The 11,187-nt window shown below is 42.2% G+C and overlaps 1 long non-coding RNA gene across 3 annotated transcripts; it reads left to right on the plus strand.

The window, feature by feature from the left end:
* Positions 1-340: 340 nt before the first annotated feature.
* Positions 341-10,415, plus strand: LOC306919192. Of its 3 annotated transcripts, none has more exons than XR_013789491.1 (9): positions 341-484; positions 2,351-4,843; positions 5,002-5,094; positions 5,457-5,520; positions 6,194-6,250; positions 6,440-6,665; positions 9,164-9,298; positions 9,977-10,064; positions 10,158-10,415. It is a non-coding gene; the product is annotated as an uncharacterized lncRNA (long non-coding RNA). The 3 variants fall into 3 exon arrangements; XR_013789492.1 differs by having other exon boundaries at positions 5,457-5,505; XR_013789493.1 differs by lacking the exon at positions 5,457-5,520.
* Positions 10,416-11,187: the final 772 nt, after the last annotated feature.

Below are 11,187 nucleotides of genomic sequence, written 5' to 3' on the forward strand. Positions count from 1 at the left end.
GCAATCTTTTGCAATAACTTTGGGACAAATAGCATTTCTTTCCCATCAAAACTATTTAAATAGTAGGACTCTAGGCCACACACGCACGCACGCACGCACACAGACAGACAGACAGACAGACAGACAGACAGACAGACAGACAGACAGACAGACAGACAGACAGTCACAACACAGTGAACACACCCCTCGGCCCCGCCCCTACTTGAATATTCATGTCACTCCATCCTGTCAGCCAATCACTCCGCGTCATTCTCCGCACGTGACCTGCCCCCCACCTGAATGATTATTACAACCTGAAAGCACATGTTGTTGAATGCTTCTCTTCCACACACACGTTGGCAGGTTGTCCATCCCGGACCCAGCGGCGGACCCCCTGGACCCAGTAGCGGACCCCCTGGACCCAGCGGCGGACCCCCTGGACCCAGCGGCGGACCCCCTGGCTGTAGCCATTTAAACCCTGTGCTAACCTTACCTGCTAACCGAGGTAAAGGATTTATCATTTTGAGTTGTGTATTTATTGCGTGGTGGTTTGACAGAGGAACTGTTTTAAGTTGTTTTTTGGTTTGAACTGAACGCAACTGAGAAAGGTAGGCTATCGTTTGAACTGTGCAACATTTATGGAGTGAGCCTCTTGAGTTGTCTGAATTTAATTATTTATTTTGGTTTGTATGTAGAAGGTTGCTGTGAAATGTAAAGTATTTAAACCAAATGTGTTGAAAAAGCAAGCGTTCAGTTGTGTTGACACACTGACGCCACACAGCTGAGTCAAATGACTAATTGGCATCACCAGTATCCGCGATTTGCATAATGAGATGAATCTAGAGTTGCAATGCATGCCCTCCATTAGCAGCCCATTGATCCACATTGAATTTACAATCTGCTTGTATTAAAGTTAAACAATGCTAAACTCGCCAACGTTGCAGCTGTAGGGCAAGCTTGAATTATAGCCTACTCAAAATCTGCAAAGCATTTGTTTCATAAAAAATACACTGTTATAAGTGACGTTGAGCTACTTTCTGTTTGGAAGCACTTGTTTTTAATTAATGGGTAGCAGTGCTGCTGCCTCCTGCATTGTGACAATTCGAAACAGGTGGTAGGCAGGGCTGTTCATAGCCCGTCTCCGGACCCCCCGGGTTGAGCTCCTTTGGACCTACCGCGTAGGGTCCGGTCTCACCGGCTTCAAGCGACATGGGATGCAATCTGACTTTCCCTGTTTTACCTCTGTGCTGCGGTGTGGGTGTCACGCTGACATATTCAAAAAGAAGCATATGAACGCTATAGGAGACAACGAACCTTCTGACCCCCCCCCGCGAACGGCTCAGAAGCCGTTAAGTATTTTTAATGTTTGTACGACCGTTTTGGCAGCTCTGAAATTCTCTCTTGTTGACATCCCATTGTACCGCCTCCAGCATATCGGTTGGCTAGCTGCGCCTCCCTACGCGCCTCGTAGGCGCAGCTAGCCAACCGAGATGTCAACAAGGAGGGACCGAAGAGAGAATTTCAGAGCTGCCAAACGGTCGTACAAACATTAAAAATACTTAACGGCTTCTGTGCCGTTCGGGGGGGGGGGGGTGAGAGGGTTTGTTGTATCCTATAGCGTGCATATGCTTCTTTTGGAATATGTCAGCATGACACCCACACCGCAGCACAGGGGTAAGTCAGGGGAAATCAGATTGCATCCCATGTCGCTTGAATCCGGTGATAAGGAACCCTACATAAAGTCATCAAAATGTCAGAAACTTTAACGTAGGGTTCCGAAAGGAGCTAGGCTGTTCAGTGAGTTCCAAAAGTACTCGACATTACTTGTAATTTTTATTTTAAATTGCTTTCTAGAAGCGGATGAGATATTGACTCTACAAACTATTGTGCAGGGACACTTATAATAAAATACATTTTGATATTGCACTTTTAAATATTCTTAAAGGATCCCTGGTTAATAAGACAAATATTTTATTTCTTAGATAAATAAAGAATCTTTCACTCAATAGGAACTGCTCCTGTTGCAAGTTGATTATATGATATGTCCATATAGTCTAGCCCTATGGAATACTAATAAAAAACAGCGTAATACTTTAATATAAGCAATTAATTAAATACTTTTTATTAGCAAGTGCATTCCATAGCGCTGGACCACACGGACATAGGACATCATCAACCTGCGACGGGAACAGTTCCTATGGAGTAAAAGATTATCTATTTATGAAATAAATAAAATATTTTACATTTTTAGTTATAGATGGCAAGTATAATGTTTTAAGGAATATTTGTCTTATTAGCCAGAGATCCTTTTAAAATGTTTCTATTACTGTGAGTGATATGGTCAGCTTCTGATTTCTTTCTTTCTTTCTAGATGTGGAAGGTCACCAGGGTTCTGAGTGGCCTCCAGGCCGACCACCCCATCCTGGCTGCTAAGATGTCCATGTGAAGGTCACCAGGGTTCTGAGTGGCCTCCAGGCCGACCACCCCATCCTGGCTGCTAAGATGTCCATGTGAAGGTCACCAGGGTTCTGAGTGGCCTCCAGGCCGACCACCCCATCCTGGCTGCTAAGATGTCCATGTGAAGGTCACCAGGGTTCTGAGTGGCCTCCAGGCCGACCACCCCATCCTGGCTGCTAAGATGTCCATGTGAACATTATGAGTGTTTGTATAGAGAGAAGCATGGCTGAAGAGCTTTGCATATCAGTCGTTTCTTGCTGCTGCCAAAGTCAAATTGTGATATCTGTAGTGTTTAGTACATGGCCGCTTAGGAGATGTAGATATAAGTACACCTGCCTGGTGGAAATAGCATTGTGATACATACTGGGTGTGCTCTTTGGTCGTTCACAAAACAAACAAACAAAAGTAAACAAAATGCCACAAACTCACTAAAAGCTGCACAAAATCACACAAATCATGTGTTGGCTATTGTCCAACTCCTAATTTCCGATATCAACAGATACCGATTATATATGCAGGCTTTTTCCAGTGGTGGAAAAATAACTCAAACTTTTTACTTAAATATTAGTAGGCTATAAATACTGCAATATAGAAATACTCTGTTACAAGTAAATTCAACATGTACTCGAGTAAAAGTACAAAGGTTTTGGTATAAAAAGGTACCAAAAGTAAAAGTGCTCATTATGCAAAATGTCTCATTTCAAGTTTTCAGATGTATAAAAATCATTTGAAAATGGCAGATCTACAAGCTCACGTGTCGCATTGTGAGCTTGTAGATGTTTTTAATGTAAAAAATAACCGATATCGATATTAATTTTTAATGCCTATATCGGACATCCCTAACAAAAACATAATCTCAAATGTGTCAATACATTTCAAAGAATGTCACAAAAGCCGCAAGTGCCACTAAAACTTCACTAATATATAAAACATCCACAAGTTCCATAATTAAATGCCACAAAGGTTTGACAAACATGCCAAAAAAAGAAATTACAAAAAATAAGTTTCATAAAAATCTTCTGCCGTATGTCCATAGAATGTTGGCTCTGTTGCAGCAAGCCAGTCCAGTGTGTCATTGTCTAGGTCACCTAAGCCACGATCACCATTCGGTGGCCGGTATTTGGGGCAAATGGTCATTACGTGTTCCACAGTCTGTAGTGGATCCTCGCATTCACAGTGGGCACTGTCTGAGATGTCCCACTTCTGCTTTGAGGGTTGTCCACTCCTTGCAGGGGAGGTGCTGGCAAAGAACATATTTGGGGTCCTCAATGTATTCCACTGGTCCCTCTGTCTTGCCTTCACCCAGGATGCCTTGGAGGTGTCAGCTGGTGTTGTGTGGAGCAGTTCCTGGGCCTGTGTGGCAAAGGGGCACTGACTTGAGGCACGTGTGCTGTGGCAAAGGGTGCCGTGACTTGAGGCATGTGTGCTGTGGTGTCTCTGACGACCTTGTGGAGGAGATGTCTGGGATTCACTCAGCTGTGCCTTCCCGGTGAGGGCCAGCGTGGCTGCTTCTCGTCTGACCTCTGTTGGAGTGATTCCAGCGAGAACAGGCAGGCAGTTTGTTTGGGGTGGCCCATCCGATGTTGAGGGCAGCATCCAGCTTCTTGACATGAGAGCTACGGCTCCAGACTGGGGCACAGTACTCGTCGTCTGGTCGTCTGCATAGCCATACTTCATTGATGTGGATGTAGATGTTGAACAGCATCATTCAGTGCCAGCACTGACCCCTGTGGGACGCCATTCTTGAGCTTTCTCAACCTGCTGCTTCGCTCGTTACTGGTGTGGAACCGAAAAGCTTCACGGACATGCCAACAAATGATTTCTAGTTTTTAACCTTTTTAACTAGTTTATTTTCTTTTTTTTTTTTACTTCCGTTTTGTGAAGCAACTTTGGGTACCTTGAAAAGTGCTATATAAATTGTATGTATTATTAAAAAAATCACACCCGTGTGAACTGAGTGGTGTAAGGTCTTATATAGCCTGTCTGACGTAATGAAATCATGTCTGACCGTCTGACGTAATGAAATCACACCCGGGTGAACATAGCAACCATGCTCATTTTTTCTGCACAGAAAAAAAACCCTGTTCACCCGGGTGAACAGGGTGAACATAGCAACCATGCTCATTTTTTCTGCACAGACTAACAAAGCCAGTTGTAGGAGTGGTTTACACCACTCAAAAAAAAAAAAAGACAGACACAGAAATTGTCGCCACACAGACATCACAAATTCCTATTGGCAGCAGCAACAAGTGAGTGATGGGCAAAGCTCTTCAGCCATTCATAGACTATAACCACCATGTCTTCCTTCCAGATGCTGCGAGGCTCAACCGGAGCCCCTCCAGGTGGATATCTGCAGCTCTCGCTGTCCATGGATGAATCTGCATGGGGGCTCTGAAGACGGCTCAAAGTAAGAAACCACTTTTCTATTACTGTGAGTGGTATGGTCAGCTTCTGTTTTAAATGTTCTCTAATACTATACATTTTGTGTATGATGTGAAAGGACACAATGTACGTATATCTGGCTCTTGGTCACTTTAATTAATCTTTTCGTTCTTTCTTTGTTAGGGTGGATGATGGGTCGTGGTAGACGTCGTGGAAGGACAGAGCCGTTCCAAAGCTTCCCTCCCGGGGGTTTCCTCTGAGGACTTCTGATGAGCTGTGAGTAGGAATATTTCTTGTTTGTTTCTGAGGATGGATATCTGCTTTTGTACTGTTATGGCACGAAGTATAACATGGCAGTGGCACTGGTTGAATGTATGTCAGCTCTCCAAGCTAATCAAAGTCTTAATGACACTTTTGTTAACCACTTCAACCCCAGCATCCCTATTCTGGGGGGAGCGTTCAGCAATAATAGCAGATCTACAAGCTCACACCGTGTTGCAACATGTTGTGAGCTTGTAGATCTGCTATTTTTGGCAAATCAATTTGTGTAGAGTGAAATCGGAGCATATACCAAATGCTCTCTTTAAAGGTCTTGTTTTATCAAATATATATATATATATATATATATATATATATAGGACGGAGATCTGGGTAGATGCCGGAGGACTTTGGACCTGGGCCCGCCTGGTGAGGAACCCCACAGTAAGAACCGCTTTAGGCCTGTCACGATTATGAGGTTTCTTTTTACTGGATGATTATTGTCGCTCAAATAAATTGCAATTAAATATGTAAGTGTGGCCCGGATGGTTAGCTCAACTGTCTGGGCACCTAGGCTGCCAAGCCAGCCGGATGGCGTGCTGCGGGTTCGACTCCCGACGGCCTTTGCCGCGCGTCACTTCCCCCTTTCCTGTCTATATACTGTTCACTATCAGTAAAGGCATAAAAAGCCCCAAAACCAACATGAGGGCTACGGCTCCAGACTGGGGCACAGTACTCATCGGTGGGGAACACCAGAGCCTCGGTACCGGCTAGACGCCGTATCGGTGTGGCACAGGCGGTGGTCTTTCTGGGAATGGGACTGTAAAAATAGACAAATAACACCACTGCTATCACCGAAGAGCACACCCTAATTGATCACGTCTAGGAATTTCAACAATTTACAATTTAGGCAGTTATCACACACTTTATCCAGAGTCACTTACAGTAAGCAAGAACAACACATAGTAATACATCAAATTCATAAACAATTGTCATCAAGAATAAGAAGTAAGCTAATAACCTAACAGTAGACTATCCAGACTATTGGCAGCAACAACAAGGGAGTGATGTGCGAAGCTCTTCAGCCATTCATAGACGATAAATGTCTTTCTTGCAGATGTACTGCAGGTCTCCCGCTGTCCAGGAATCTGCATTCCTCTGAACACGACTCAAAGTAAGAGACCCTGTTAGGCCTGTCAAAAATAACCCTAACTTAAACGTTTATTACTGTAAGTGATGTTTAGCTTCTATTTTAAATGTTCTCTATAAATACAAGTTTGATGTACTAGGCTGTATATATGTTGTGACAGGATAGAATATATATCTGGCCCTTGGTCACTCTAATCAATCTTTCTTTTGTTAGGATGGAGATCGCGGTAGACGTCGCTGGAACGCCGCTGCTGGACAGGGCGCACACACACACACACACACACATACACACATACACACGCGCACACACACGGCAAAGCTAATTTGGTGTATGTGTTTTTTTTTTATCTTTGTTAGAATGGAGATCTTGGTAGACGAACTGATGTTCCCTGGACAGAGATCCCCCCCCCCCCCCCCCCCCCCTCGGACTCTGATGAGCTGTGAGTAGTCTGTCCAAGCTAATCAAAGTCTTAACACAGCCGACGCTAATCGCGTATCAATACGTTATCAATTAATCAAACGTCCGGTGCGAACCACGTATCCATACGTTTTAATCACTTTTTTATAGCATACTTTCATTCATCTTTTTACCCACCCGGACAATGAAGAACCACCCCCCTATCATTGCTGCTTAGTCCCGCTCACGTGATCAGAAAAAAAAAAAAAAAACCCTCCCCTCCTGAAAACAGGAGGGCGGGCCGCTTTACGTGTAGAAGCCAGTGTAATGGATGCGCCCATGCCGATCTAGTCGGTGTGTGAAAAGAATCAAATTTCACCTAACCTCGCCTCACCAGGCTTTCCACCTCGGACATTTGATTCCCCCCTCCCCTCCTGTTTCTCCAGGAGGAGGATCTTGCGAGGGGGTACATGCTCTCCTCTGTCTCTCGGAAAAAAACAACATGATAAACGCTGAACGGAACGCTGCCTAAACACATATGCACCAGATCGGCATTGCATAACGTCTGCAACACACATGGACAGATGCATGTTTCCTTCTTCATACTGTAGCGACCAAACGATCCCCGAGCCTACAATACTACGAACTAACCACAGTATCGAGGGGCCGCCACGACAAGACAGTGTTCCGTTGGTGGATCACGTATCGCCATGCAGAGCAGTCATAATCGGAGATCGCTCGGACGTGTGATTGTAACGCTTTTTTATTCATTATAATTGTAGTGATAAGACCGCAATGAACGCGTCGGGGACGTAATCGACCCGGGTGTAATGTATAACGAACTTTTCCGCGACCTAAACCGTGGTGTTGTCGTCTGTGGAAGTAATTTTTTCCTTCTCGTCGACATCACAGCCGGGTGACGCTTTTTTTTTCTCCATCGCCCCCAAGCTGCATGCCCATAGCCTGGCTTGGCCAGCCTCATAGCGGGGATTCACTGAAGATTCTTCCCCGGAGGAAACATCAGTGAACCCTCGCTATGAGTCTGGCCGTGCCAGGCTAGCATGCCCAGGCATGTTCTCTACACTAGCTTGAAAAACAAAATCAGCTGATGACAACGCGTCTCACCGTTATACTATAGTTCTGAACCGAACGGTGGAATGGGACTTTTTATAGCCGTACGGATCAAGACTTTTGCTGCCCAATGTGCCCATGTACCCCCCCCCCCCCCCCCCCCCCCCCCCAATGTTACTGCGATCAAAACAATGAAAGCAGTGAGATAGATTAGGCGAGGCGGCAATCATCATCAAAAAGAAAGCATAGTTATGAAGGTTTATAGTCAGACATTGACAGGCAGATATAACAATAAACACAATAAACAGTTGCAACGCTCACTTCACAGGGGTGTGACTTTTATTATTACAGTAGAAGTTTACAGACCAAACTGTAAATAAAAGGTTTACATGACTTTCTGTCTCAGTCCGTAGATAGCGAGCTGTAGTGAATAAGTACAGAACAGTTGCAACGCTCACTTCACAGGGGTGTGATTTTTATTATTACAGTAGAAGTTTACAGACCAAACTGTAAATAAAAGGTTTACATGACTTTCTGCCTCAGTCCGTATATAGCGAGCTGTATTGAATAAGCAGAGAACAGAATATGGGACAGAGTTGCACCACTCACTTCACATGGGTGTGATTTTTATTATTACTACAGTAGAAGTTTTTTTCTTATGAAAGCAGAGTCTTCTGTTTCATACGGTATATAGTATTTATATGTCTCTATAGGCCTTATTTTGTGAATATTGAGGAGTTCACGTCCATGTCTTCTCTGAAGTTATCTGGTGGGCCCAAGCTGCATTCAATAACCAATTACTGTCTAACTGTAGATGGGATCAATGTTTACTGTTTTCCTCGTAAAAGTACACATTCAGGGCTTTCATTCGGTGTATAGGATGTATAGGATATTTATTGGGTTCAATTTTATATCTGCCTGTCAATGTCTCTGACTTTAAACCATCCATAACTCTGCTCGCTGTTCAAGATAACCACTTCCAGGCAAATGCAGGTGTTGCAAAAAGGTCAATATCTCCAGAATGGAACATGGTAAAATCAAAATGTATTTTTTTTTAATTGAAGTGGACAAGTTCAGCTTTCTTTTGATGTATGCGTGTGATTCTCGCTATAAGAGAACATTTTGCTGTGGGCCCCCGAACAAGGCCTTTGTGCAATGTTAAACGGTAGCAACATCCAAATAGGCCTGCCGAGATCTTGTAGCAATCAAAGTGTTAATGACACTTTTGTTAACCACTTCAACCCCAGCATCCCTATTCTGGGGGGAGCGTTCAGCAAAAATAGCAGATCTACAAGCTCACACCGCGTTGCAACATATGCTATTTTTGGAGAATCAATTTGTGTAGTGAAATAGGAGCACATACCAAATGCTCATTAAAGGTCTGTTTTATCAAATGTGTATAAAGGGTATAAGTGGTTCTGAATTTGCAGCTCAACAAAAGCTAATTTGGTTTCTGTCTTTCTTTCTCAGGATGGAGATGGCAGTAGACACAGCTGGAAGTCTCAACCAAGAGATGGAGATCTGCAGGTCTGTCCATGGATGGATGGGAGGACGGAGGACGGAGATCTGGGTAGACGCCGGAGGACTTCGGACCTGGGCCTGCCGGTAAGGAACACCACAGTAAGAACCGCTTTAGGCCTGTCACGATTATGAGGTTTCTTTTTACTAGACTATTATTGTCTCTCAAATAAATTGCAATTAAAGATTTAAGTGCGTTGTAACATGAATGAAACTGAAAAAAAGCCAATAATTGTCTGTTGCCGAGAATCGGTCGATCCCTATTCTTAAACGTTACTGTAAGTGTATGTTGTGACAGGACACACACACACACAGCCAAGCTAATTTGGGGTGTGTCTTTTTTCGGTTCGGTAGACGCCACTGGAAGCCGTTTAGGCCTGTCAGAAATAGAGGTTTTTTACTGGCCGATTAATTGTCGCTCAAATAAATTACAATAACAATTTAATTGCGTCGTACTAACATTATGAATATAACTTTGGCTTTTTTAGGCTTTGTAAACAAAAAGGCATAATTCAATAACTTTATACACATTACAACGTAACACATTTTGAGCTTGTAGATCGGCTGCTTCCATTATTTCTTTAAAATGTTTGAAAATATATGCACATTTTCAACATGGAGACGATTATGACTATTATCCCTGAAAAAATAAAAGTATTATCTCAAATACTTGATTAGGTAATTGTGACAGGCCTAAATCCTTCTGGTTGTGTTTTTATATCATGTTCTGTAATCAGTTAGGGGTTGACTATAGACTTTTTTTAGGAACAAGATCATCATGCCGGTGAAGAGCACGTTTCTAGCCAATGGAGCAACTATTTCTGCTCACCTTTTGGAGTCACATCACGGCAAGGTAACTGTACAACACACACACACACACACACACACACACACTATGATTGTTTTATGAACAATGTAGTAATGAGCATTTCTTTCTTTTCTTTAGGACGTTGCTGGTCTCCTGTGTGGCTCCATCTGGTCCTCCTAAGCAGCCATATGGAGGTCACCAGGGTTCTGAGTCACTCAGATCCTGACTGGTAGTGGTGATATGTAGATGTGATCAATCGGGGCTTTTTGGTTGTTCACTTAAACAAAAATAAACAAAACAAATATATAAATAACTATAAATGGATAAAACAAATGATACAAAATATAGATTAAAGTAAAATAAATGCATTAAAATAGTAAATAAAATAAATAAAATTGGTAATGGCACAGTAATGCGTAAAATAAATATAATTAGTAATATAGTAATACATAAAATTAGCAATATAGTAATGCATAAAATTAGTAATAACAGTAATGCATAAAAGAAATGCATCAAAATAAAATTAGTAATAACAGTAATACATAAAATAAATGCATACAAATAAAATTTGTAATAACAGTAATACATAAAATAAATAAAATGAGTATAGTAATACATAAAATTAGTAATAACATAGTAATATATAAAATGAGTAGTATAGTAATACATACAATTAGTAATAACCTAGTAATATATAAAATAAAATTAGTAATACAAAAATAAATACAATGACTTGTAAAATTGTAGAATGAATTAATATAAATAAATAATAAACTATCAATCATATCTACATATCACAACCAGGCTATATTGCCAGCAGTCAGGTGGACTGTAGACTCACTACAGCTGTCAATGTGGTATACTGTGTTTTGACCCAACTGGCCTCCAAGGAGAGGCGAGCATGGAGACGGACATCTGATGATACACGAGAGAATACGCCATAGTCAAAACAAAATTGTAATAAAAGTAATATCTGTTTGTAATATGTTTCATGTTGATTGTAATTTATTCATGATGCCATATATCTGTAAATATTCATTATTTTCTTGTTAATAAATTATTGCATTTATACCCGGGTGTCCTCCTCCTTCACTGTGTTATGGGTCCATTACCCCTAGATCAAATGGTTCATAACAAGGATGAGGAATACAGTGGTACTATTTACATG

This window comes from Electrona antarctica (assembly GCF_951216825.1).
Source record: "Electrona antarctica genome assembly, contig: scaffold_51, whole genome shotgun sequence".
NCBI lineage: Eukaryota > Metazoa > Chordata > Actinopteri > Myctophiformes > Myctophidae > Electrona > Electrona antarctica.